This window comes from Phoca vitulina, unplaced genomic scaffold, assembly GCF_004348235.1.
Source record: "Phoca vitulina isolate PV1807 unplaced genomic scaffold, GSC_HSeal_1.0 scaffold38, whole genome shotgun sequence".
Classification (NCBI taxonomy): Eukaryota; Metazoa; Chordata; class Mammalia; order Carnivora; family Phocidae; genus Phoca; species Phoca vitulina.
This window is the reverse complement of record NW_022589741.1, coordinates 6,705,787-6,717,957: the sequence shown is the minus strand read 5'-3', so window position 1 is coordinate 6,717,957 and position 12,171 is coordinate 6,705,787. Positions and strand designations below refer to the sequence as shown.

General features: G+C 38.3%; 1 long non-coding RNA gene across 1 annotated transcript in view; it reads right to left on the bottom strand.

Annotated features, from left to right (window-relative positions):
- Positions 1-12,171, bottom strand: part of LOC116646906 — a 618,727-nt gene that overhangs the window by 113,673 nt on the left and 492,883 nt on the right. The gene's annotated exons all lie outside the window — the stretch shown is intronic.

Sequence of the window (12,171 nt, the reverse complement as noted above, 5' to 3'; positions counted from 1 at the left end):
TTCTTTATTTTGAAAAATGTCAAATCTACAGACAATTTAAAGATAGTACAATGGATGCCCATGTAACACTTCAGCTGGATTCCTCTATTGTTAATATTTTGCCACTTTTGTTTCTTCATCTCCCTGTCCTTCCATTTTTATTTTCGCTAGACCACTTGAATATTTCAGACGTCATGACTAAATACTTCAGCCCATTTCACCTAAGAGCAGGGACATTTTCCAAATAATTGCAGTGCCATTATCACACCCAGGAAATCTCACATAAATAATGGTATCATCTAAAAGACAGTTCATACGGAAAAATCTTTAGTTTCCCCTAAATTTTCCCTATAGCTGTGTCTTCCTTTTCTCTCTTTTTTTTTTTATCTTATTTGAAAAATTCAGGATCCTGAACAGACTGATTCCTGGAAGCAAAATTGAATCAGTAATCAAAGAATTCCCAACAAAGGACCCGATGGCTTCACAGGTGAATTTTACCAAACATTTAAAGGAGAGTTGATACTTATTCTCCTCAAACTACTCCAAAAAACAGAAGAGGAAGAAAAGCTTCCAAATACATTCTATGAGGCTAGCATTACCCTAATAACAAAAACCAGGCAAAGAAACTACCAAAACAAAACAAAACACCTACAAACCAAAATCCCTGATGAACAGAGATTTAACAATCCTCAACAAAATATTAGCAAACTAAATTCAAGAATACATTAAGAGGACCATTCTCCACAATCAAGTGGGTTTTATTCCAGGGATGCAAAGATGTTTCAATATCTGCAAATCAATCAACATGATACATCACGTTAGCAAAATGAAGGAAAAAATCATCAGAAGGTCATCGCAATAATGCAGAAAAAGCATTTGACAAAATTCAACATTCATTCATGATAAAAAAAAAACCTCTCAATAAAATGAGTTTAGAGGAAACATATAAGGCCACATATGACAGCCCTACAGCGAACATCATACTCAATGGTGAAAAACTAGGAGCTTTTCCTCCAAGATAAGGAACAAGACAAAAATGCTCACTCTCACCACTTTTATTCAACATAGTACTGGAAGTTGTAGCCACAGCAATCAGACAAGGAAAAGATAAAAAGGCATCCAGATTGGTAAGGAAGAAGTAAAACTGTCACTGTTTGCAGATGACATAATACTATACATAGAAAACTATAAAACCCCCATCAAAAAATTATTGGAAGTAACAAATGAATTCAGTAAAGTTGCAAGATCCAAAATTAATATACAGAAATCAGTTGTGTTTCTATATACTAATTACAAAGTAGCAGAAAGAGAAATTAAGAAAACAATTCCATGTACAATTGCACCAAAAAGAATAAAATATCTAGGAATAAACTTAGTCAAGGAGGTGAAAAACTTGTACTCTAGAAACCATAAGACATTGATGAGAGAAATTGAAGATGACAAAAATAAAGGGAAAGGTATATCATGCTCATGGAGTGGAAGAATTAATATTGTTAAAATGTCTATACTACCCAAAGCAAACTACAGATTCAGTGCAATCCCTATCGAAATACCAACAGCATTTTCTACAGAACTAGAACATGTCATACTAAAATTTGTATGGAACCACAAAAGACCCTGAATAGCCAAAGTAATCTTGAGAGAGAGAAACAAAGCTGGATGTATTACAAGTCCAGACTTCAAGATATACCACACAGCTACAATAATCAAAACAGTATGGTACTGGCACAAAAATAGGCACATACATCAATGGAAAAGAATAGAAAGCCCAGAAATAAACCCACACCTATATGGTCAGTTAATCTATGACAAAGGAGGCAAGAATATACAACAAGGAAATGACAGTCTCTTCAGCAAATGGTGTTGACAAACCTGGAAAGTTACATGCAAAAGAATGAAACTGGACCACTTTCTAACACCATACACAAAAATAAACTCAAAATGGATTGAAGACCTAAGTGTGAGACCTGAAACCATTAAATTCCTAGAAAAAAAACATAAGCAGTAATCTCTTGGACATTGGCCATAGCAACATTTTTCCAGATATGTCTCCTGGGGCAAGGGAAACATGAGCAAAAATAAAATATTGGAAGTACACCAAAATAAAAAGCTTTTGCACAGAGAAGGAAACCACAAATAAAATAAAAAAAGCAACCTACTGAATGGGAGAAGATATTTGCAAATGATATATCCAATAAGGTGTTAATATCCAAAATATATAAAGAATTCGTATAACTCAACACCAGAAAAACAAACAATCCAATTTAAAAATGGACAGATGGTGGGTATCTGGGTGGCTCTGTTGGTTAAGGGTCCAATTCTTGATTTTGGCTCAGGTCCTGATCTCAGGTTGTGAGACTGAGCCCCACATCAGGCTGCACACTGTGTGGAGCCTGCTTAAGATTCTTTCTCTCCCTCCCCACTCCACCTGCCTGTATGCAATCTCTCCCTCAAAAAAACAAAAACAAAAACAAAAAAAATGGGCAGAGGACCTGAATAGACATTTTTCCAAAGAAGACACACAGATAGCCAACAGATACATGAATCAGTCATCATCAGGGAAATGCAAACGAAAACCACAATGCAGCATCACCTTACACTTGTCAGAATGGCTGGTACTAAAAAAAAAAATAACAAGTTTTGGGGAGGATATGGAGGAACAGGAGTTCTCGTGCACTGTTGGTGGGAATGTCAATTGGTGTAGCCATTGTGGAGAACACTATGGAGATTCCTCAAAAAATTAAAAAAGAAATACCATATGATCCAGCAATTCTGGTATTTACCCCCAAAAATGAAAACACTAACCTGAAAAGATATATGCACTGGTGTGTTCACTGCAGCATTATTTACAATAGCCAAGATATGGAAGCAACAACCTAAGTGTCCCTTGATAGATGAATGGATAAAGAAGATGTGGCATATATATATTATATTTTCCATACAATGGAATATTACTTAGCCATAAAAAGAATGAAATCTTGCCATTTCTGACAATATGGATGGACCTAGAGGGTATTAGGCTAAGTGAAATAAGTCAGTCAGAGAAAGACAAATACCATATGGTTTCACTTATATGTGGAATCTAAGAAACAAAACAAATAAGCAAACAAACAAGCAGAAAGAGACCCATAATTACAGAGAACAAACTGGTGGTGGCCAGATGGGAGAAGGTGAGGTGTGGGCAAAATGGGTGAAGGGAAGAGGGAGATACAGGCTTCCAGTAACGGAATGAATAAGTCATGGGGGTGAAAGGTACAGCATAGGGAATGTAGTTGATGGTATTGTAACAATGTTGTCTAGTGACAGATGGTAGCTATACTTGTGGTGAATATAGCACAGTATACAGAGACATACGATATAGAGACCTACAACAATCACTATGTTGTGGGTCTGAAACTAATGTAATGTGTGTCAACTGTACCTCCATACAAATAAATAATAACAACTTCAGGATCCAACCAAGCATTGTGCATTGCAGCTAGCTATCTGTCCTGTCTCTGTTCTTAGAAAATCATACTTCTTCAATATACATTTTCCAAATGAAGATCAAAAGTGTACTCAGAAGCTTATAAAAGAACAGAAATCTTTAATTCATAAAATACTTTTGCTAACATATCACAAGAGTTATGCATTATCTTAAGAAAGAATTATCCCCACTACTCAGTTTCTATCTGTCATTAGGAGATGCCTGGGACTCTGGGGTCACTCCACGCTCACCTCATTCCATCAAGCTCCTCACATCCTCCTTACAACCTTATCCCATCCTTCCCAGCTCCTAAAACAGATGGACTGTGCTTTCTAAAACCAAAGGCCAGTTGTCAGCCAAACTTCCTCATCTTGAGAACCTTTTGTGAATGTTCCCTCCACCTTCTTGTTCTATCTCAAGTGTGGTTCTCATTTCCATAGCCCGCATATCACTGGGTCTAGCGGTGGGGTGGGTGTCGTCTTGCTCCTTCACTCCCAGGCCTATTCTCCTTCCTTCCAAAATCTAGCATCTCTGAGACTCATGCCATCTACCACCTCCCCTTGTAATCAGCTCCTGACCCAAACTCAATCCTCCTTTTTCTTTGAATATCTTAGCTCCTAACTCATCATTTTTCCCCTTAAGCTTTTAAAATGCATTTCTAACGGAAGAAATTCAAGGCTGGATCTATATTCAGCATGTATCACATGTTTGGAAATAGACTTATGGCAATTATTGGTCACTCAGGAGATGGTGTGTTTTGTTATTTTTAAAGCTGAATTAACTAGGATAACTGTCAAATTAATTTGGACATTTAGACAGTGGAATTGGATAATTCATATTACAATAGAGAAAATTGCTTTGTATTTGAATATTTAATATTGGCAGCAAAAAATAGTTGATTGAGATAAACAGAATAAGGGGAATATAAAGAATGGGCTGCAGGCAGGTATTTATGTTTTTATTGCTTACTGACAGAGGACAATGGGAGAAAATTGATGAAGACCCAGAGGTAAATATGAATAAGTAAATGTAAGTAGACTTCAGATGTCAATTATTCTTAAAAATGTATGTGCATGTGTGTGTCTATGTGTGTGTTTTGTAGGTATGCATAAACACTAAAGGTTAGTACTCCACAGCCTACTATCAAGGAATTCAGTTTGTACTCAAAGATTAGTTTACATTTTCTAAATTCAGGGAAGCTCCAGGCCTGAGAATTCATATTGATTTAGTAAAAACTATTTTAATTTCTTCTCTGAAGAATTGATTCCAGGAAAATCTATACCAATGAGATTTCTGTAACATAAATTAGCTTGACTGTTTCTTCTTGATCAAGTATGACAGGGGTACGGGCTCCCTGTTGGCTAACACAGAGCTGGCTTATCAAACAGATTTAAAGGAGTTTCTTCTTATTTGGAGACTTTTTGAAATGAGCAATTTACTGGACTCTATATTTTAGATATTTGTTTAGAGATTTATTCCAGAGGAATGAAAATTTTACTGTAATAGGATATGATGCCTTATGTGACTATTTTAAAGGCTTGTTTAGCGCAATAAAGAAACATAAGAAGTATCTACTTTTCCCTCTGTTTCCCTCTGCTCCGCACTATACATATGTCAATACACACACAGATTAGGGTTCCTGATCCCCAGCCTGGTCCAAGGAGTCTTCTTTATTGTGAATACAAGTATGACCAGGTTGATGTATACATTTTTAGAGTGTTTACAATATAGAGGGAAATAGAAGCAACGTTCTCCCTTTAATATGATATGATAGGCATGGCCAACATAAATGAATAACTTCATTTTCTAGACTGAATACAAAGAACTGAAAAGCACCTAAACTATATACAATGTCTTGTATTTCACTTCTGTCCAGAAGAAGGCATTGGAATATGCATTGCTCCAGAATTTCTACAAGGTTTATCTCTTTGAGAGGCTGTTTTAAGCTCTTCCAGACCTAAATTTTTGGCCAAGACCTTTAAGATTCCCAAAGGTAAACAGTACTATACAGAAAGCTAGTTTTTCCTTGCTAGTTGGGTAGAAAGAGAACTTGATGAGGTGGAGTCCACAGCTTAGGAGGGGCCTGCATTTTAAATCCCTCTCATAATATTAGCAAGCATTTGTTGGTTGCAAGGAGAAGTAAACCAACTCAAACTCATTTAACAAATACAGAAATTATTGACTTACACATCTGCAAAATGCAGTGATGCATCTGCTTTCAAGAGTGATTGGATCCATACATCTGTCATGACATGACGTTATCACAATACCATTAAAACCCACAGAAACAAAGATCAGACTTGTGGTCACCAGACGCGGAGGGCAGGGGGAGGGGGAGTTGGAGGAAGGTGGTCAAAAGACACAAGCTTCCAGTGATAAGATAAATAAATTCCAGAGATGTGACGCATAACACAATGACTGTAGCTAACACTGCTGTATGATAGATAGGCAAGTTGTTGAGTAAATCCTAAAAGTTCTCATCAAAAGTAGAATTTTTTCTTTCTTTTCTTTTTATTGTAGCTATATGAGAAGATAGACATTAGCTGAACTTACTGTGATAATCATTTCACAACGCATGTAAATCAAACCATCATGCTGTACATCTTAAACTTATGCAGTGATGTAGGCAATTATTTTTTCAATAAAACTGGAGAAAATAAAAAGAATGACTGGATCCAGAGGCTCAAATATTGACATGAAAATACTGCCTATTCATCTCTAGGCTGGTTTTCCTTTCTGCATATTGGATACATTCTGAAATAAATTCTTCTTTTTGTGGTAGGCACCAGCAGCTTCAGACTGATGACCTAAGCAGCCCCAGTGAAGAGAGATCACCTTGTTATCATTAATTATATCAAAAACTCTCAGTCATGATCCTCATTGGCCCTTTCTGGATCGTGTGCCCATACTTGAACTAACCACTGTGGTCAAGGAGATGGTGTGCTCGTCAACAAGGGCTAGACCATCACATTCACTAGATGTGGGAGAGTAGAGTTCCCCAAAGGGAACACAGCCAGCCAAAAGTATAATCTAAATTTATCTTTCATGCTCTGAAGCATAAAATGAGTCGGAGCTGCTCTCATACAGGGATTCTTCAAATTCTTCCAAATTCTTCAATATGCAAATCACACACAGTCCCTTTCGCAAAAGAGTGGCTTCAGACTTGACCAGTATATAACTATCTTTGGTACTCAGAGTTGCTATAGGTTGATGTTTAAGCCTCAAGGTGAACCATGGAACCAGTCTTCTGCCTTATATAGAAGCCCAAATGGTAAGGCATATAACAACAAAAACAACAACATGCACATATAAGTATACAAATAAATAGATATGCACACACATATAAATTCAAAATAAACATTTGTATAATGCTTCAGAGTTTACAAAGACTGTGAATAGATCTTACTCCTTGGAAGCTCTTTCGTTCATGTGATTCTACTTAAATATCTCAGAAAATATATATATATATAAAGACATTCAGACCTCTTTTGATTTCTATATTCTGAGTCTCCGCCTCCCGCATCATAAGGATGCATTTCGTCCATAATCATGTATTCTTCTGAGCTGTACTAAGGATGCTTAGTGCTTCGTGCCATTCACGCTTTATACTTTACAAACCACATTCATGTGCATTATTTCATTAGTTCCTTTCACATTATAATAAAAAGCGTGTGCTTAATACCTATTTACAAGTCTTCTCAAGCAATCGTTAAACAAGGATCTCTACCAACCCTGGGTTGCATCCAGTTTTACATAAAGGTAAATTAAAATGATCCTGTTCCCCATCTTTCTGCTGCTCTCTGCAGAGCTTTGTCAGTGGAGTTCCCAACCTTCTGCATGATAGGGCTTCTCATAGTCAGCTACGCCCAACAGAGTCGGTGTAGGTTTAGATAACCTACCATGGCTTCCTTGGACATCTACCCCTTCCTTTGATGCCTTCCTTTCTATTATTTCTACTAGTCTCAAGCTCTGTCCATTATGTTCTGGCTGATTCCACTGTTGATCCTTTTGCTTTTAATATGGTTCTCTAGGCCAGCGGAGGCCTATCCAATCACCAAGATGCTGCACTGGGCCAGGAGGAGGCAAGGATAGAGCAGGAAAGAAGGATCACCTTGTGCCAAGATGAAAGCCACTGTTCTTGCCATTATCAGAGATGAAGTTGGGGTGCTGTTGAGATGGAGTTTGGCCAGAAACCTGACGATGTTCCAGGTGTGTTCCGGAGCTAACCCTCTCACACGGACCCCACATGGAACATACGAATAGGATCAAGAAGAGTTAGGTGATTATAGTGTTCATAGTAGAATGTTTTTAACAGTTTTATTGAGGTATAGCTGACATACTACAAACTGCACGATTCAGAGGGTAAGGTTTGATGTTTTGACATGTTCACCTATAAAATCACTATCAAGATAACAAACATATCTATTGTCCTAAAAGTTTCCTCATAGCTCCCTTGATAGGAGTCTCTCAAAAACAAACAAACAAACAAACAAGCACTCCTCTACGTTTTGACATACGTTCCTGTCCAGAGAAAACTCTGCAAAGTGAAAAGTGAAAGACTCATTGATTATAATTTTTTGACCACTTAGCTGAGCCAAGGCTGAATGGCCAACTCAGTTCATTGGACCCTCTTTTATCCCCAAATGACCTTATCTTGATTTGCATAGATACACGTCGATTTCTCTTCAACCACTTTTTAAACTTTTACAGGTTTATTTGGTTATGTCATAATGTTTCTTTTCTTCTGGGCTCACTTCCAGACATTGTCTGTGGAACTGGCTTCTAAATTTTAATTAAGAGTACTTTTTGTTTGGGCCATAAATTAAAATGTTCTGAGTTTCTTTTTCCAGTGTCAGGCTCGAGGAAGTCAGCCAAATGTGAAGCACTAGGAAAGAGAAAGGCTCTCTGAGCTCTATAAATGCCTCCCCTCACTCTGTGGTCACTGATGCAGAACAAAGATTCCTGAGGTGTTGAAACTAGAAGTTACCTTCAAGAGATAGTTGATAAGGCAATGAGAAAGTCATTCAGACACCCAGAAAGGCCAAGTTAACTGCTCAGAGTCACACAGCTAGTTAGTGACAAGTACTCATTGAAAACTGGTTGTCCTGACTTTCAGCCTTATGAACTTTCCATGGTGGTTTCTCTTGCCTGCTATCGCTCAGCACTTTACTCCTTGAGATGAGGTGATAGGAAGTAGATAGAGACTATGGATCTTGAAAAGTAGTCTTTATTTTTATTAAAGCAGCACTGAAAGTTAGAGATAGGACACTCACTTTATTGGAAGTTCTTTGGCACTCAGTGAATACAAATCACTACTACTACAAATATCACTAACAACATACATTTATTGAATGCTCACTATGAGCCAAGAAATATTTTGAGCACTTTACATGTATTGACTCATTTAATCATTACAAGAGCCTGTTGTTGAAACTTGGGCACAGAGATAACTTGCCCAGGACCATGAAGCTAGCTAGTATCAAAGAATCAGCATGGCTTTTGGAGGTGTACTTTTGTTCTCATAGTTGAATGAAGCCAACTATACATAGATTCCTCTCACCTGTAAAAAAGGAGTTTGGAGGAGATGTTCTTTATCTGGGGTCAAGGGATCAGATTTAGAGGAACTCAGAGCTCCTTAAAATGGTACACACCTATTTCACGGAACAAAAGCACGCAAATAAGCAAAAAAAAAAAAAAATCCAAATTAAAAAAATGGACAAAAAATATGAGGACATTTTTTCTAAAAAAAAAAAAAAAAAAGACATAGAGATAGCCAACAGATACATGAAATGGTGCTCAACATCACTAATCATCAGGAAATGCAAATCAAAACCTCCACAAGATACTACCGCACACTTGTTAGAATGGTTATTATCAAAGTCAAGAAATAACAAGCATTGGCGAGGATGTGGAGAAAAGGGAACCCTCGTGCACTGTTGGTGGTCATGTAAATTGGTGCAGTCACTATGGAAAACAGTATGGAAGTTCTTCAAAAAATTAAAAATAGAGCTACCATATGATCCAGCAATTCCACTTCTGGGTATTTATCCAAAGGAAATGAAAACACTAACTAATGTTCACTGCAGCATTATTTACAATAGCCAAGATATACGGAAAGAACTGAAGTGTTCATCAGTGGATGAATGGATAAAGAAGATGTAAATGCACAATGGAATATTATTCAGCCATAAAAAGAATGAAATCTTGCCATTTGTGACAACATGAATGGAACTTGAGGGCATCTATGCTAAATGAAATAAGTCAGACAGAGAAAACAAATACCATGTGGATCTTAAAAAAAAAAAAAAAAAAAAAGGAAAAGGAAAAGAAAGAAACCAAGCTAATAGATACAGAGAACAGACTGGTGGTTGCTAGAGGGGCAGAAGGTGGTGGGTGGGGAGATGGGCAAAATGGGTGAAGGGGGTCAAAAGGTACAAACTTCCAGTTATAAAATAAATAAGTCCTGGGAACGTAATGTACAGCATGGCCACTCTCGTTATTAATTCTGTTTTGCATGTTGAAAGTTGCTAAGAGAATAGATCTTAAAAGTTCTCATCTCAAAAAAAAAAAATTTATCACTATGTATGGTGACAGATGTTAACTAGATTTATTTTGGTGATCTTTTTGCAATATATACAAATATCAAATCATTGTGTTACACACCTGAAACTAATATAATGTTGTATGTCTATTTTACCTCAACGAAAAAAAGAAGGATGCAAACAGACGGGGGGGGAGGGGGGGGCGGGAACAGGGTGAAGGAAGTAGCATCAAACCAACTCTGGACTAAGCATTGCCCCAAAGTCTTTTCATATGTTGTAGGCTTCCTAGCAATCAGCAAGATATATATTATTATCCTTTTTTTAGATGAAAATCTAATTTCAGAGAAATTAGATAATGTGTTTAAACCACCCAACTAGGAAAGACTTAGCTGGAATTCAAAGCTGTCTACTTCAAGTTCTCTGCTGTCTCCTCACTATACCATTATTTTAGGGACCAGAAGGAAAACAGGAAAGAAAAAGAAGAGAGGAAGGGCGCCTGGGTGGCTCAGTCGTTAAGCGTCTGCCTTCGGCTCAGGTCATGATCCCAGGGTCCTGAGATGGAGTCCCACATCGGGCTCCCTGCTCAGCGGGAAGCCTGCTTCTCCCCCTCCCACTCCCCCTGCTTGTGTTCCCTCTCTCGCTGTCTCTCTCTCTCTCTGTTGAAAAATAAATAAAATCTTTAAAAAAAAAAAAAAGAAGAGAGGAAAAGAAGAATGAAGAGGGTCACAGGACAGCCAGACACTTAGGGCATCGTGCAGACCATTTTTAATTTCCAGTCCCAGGAAGTGATGGAAAAGGAAGGACCAGGAATGGCTCCCATAAACCAAAGAGACCTTATACGAACTGAGAAATGGAAGAATCAAGTGAAAGAACACTCAAGGTATAAGACCTGGCCTGCCTGATGAAAGCAGGCACAGAAGCTAGGAACTGAGCTACTGAGAGATCATTTGTAACTATAGAACTCTGTGTAGAATGCATTCATTTCAAGGAGTGCCTCCGTATTCTTGCTACAATGATATCTTACATTTGAATAGCAAGGAATATTTTATTTCTTTAGGAAGAATTCACTACCTTTTCCTCAGTTGTTAATCTTCAAGCCCCTTCGCAAGGTATGGGCATGTGGTACTCCTCCCTAAATCTCCTCTCACTCCCCTGTCTCCCACAAACACAAAATCACAGGCTGTGATGGGGCTCCTGTTAGAACCTGCATCTCTCAAGACTGTCTCCTACTCCGGGCAAAAGCAGATGCCTCCTGTCTGCACTGCCTCCTACCTGGAGCTCCACAGTTGCTTACCTATTTTTGGTTTCTGTAATCAAAACATGGGCCAGGTTCAAGGAGGTGCCAATTCCCAGAAGACTTTGCATTCAGCACTTAACTGCAATCACACAGGGAGCCAGAACCCTCCAGCTGGGCCATGGCTGCCTGACGGAGGGAGAATGGCTTCATCAGCAGAGCAGATTGTGCTCTCTGCCTGTTGGGGCAGCGCCCTGAAGGTGGGCTATCATATGGGATTTTAGGGAGCAAAATTAGAATCAAAAAAATTCCTTCTGTTTTTTCTTTGCTGCATTTTCCCCATCAGTGACTTAGAAGAAAGATAATTTAGAAGGCAGGTTTTCATGCACAGAACCAACTGTGCTCTGTTCCCAGAATTTATATAAGGCACACTTCTTTAGGAATTTCCTTTAGCCCTGGCTTGGGTGCTGGCTTGGGCGGGCTAATTGCCTCTGCTACCACGGATCTGTAGCAAAGTCAAAAGCAGAGAGGGAAAGACTGGCTGTGAAGAAAAGGCACCTAGTCACCCTCCAGCAGGTTTGGAGTTTGAATCTTCCTATAGCTACCTGCTAGTAAGTATCTAGTAAGAGGTAGGGGTTGCTCAATAAACATTTGTTGGGTGTGGGTATCTGGAAAACCATGCTGTGTTTTCCTGCTTTTGTTCTCTTACCAGTCAAGAGCACCTCAGTGGGAACCTTTCCTTGAGAACTGTCTGGGACAGGGAGGGATAAACACCCATGAGCATCTTGTCATGAGAGCACTTACAGGTACTTAGAGCTCTGAAGACACAATTGGCCAACTTCAAGCATTTGCCTTGGCTGCCTCATTGTGGGTTAATCATCTAATAGCAGAACAAAAGAAGAAAACGAATTTAATCTTTGAAACCTAGAGGTATTTCTCTATCATAAAGG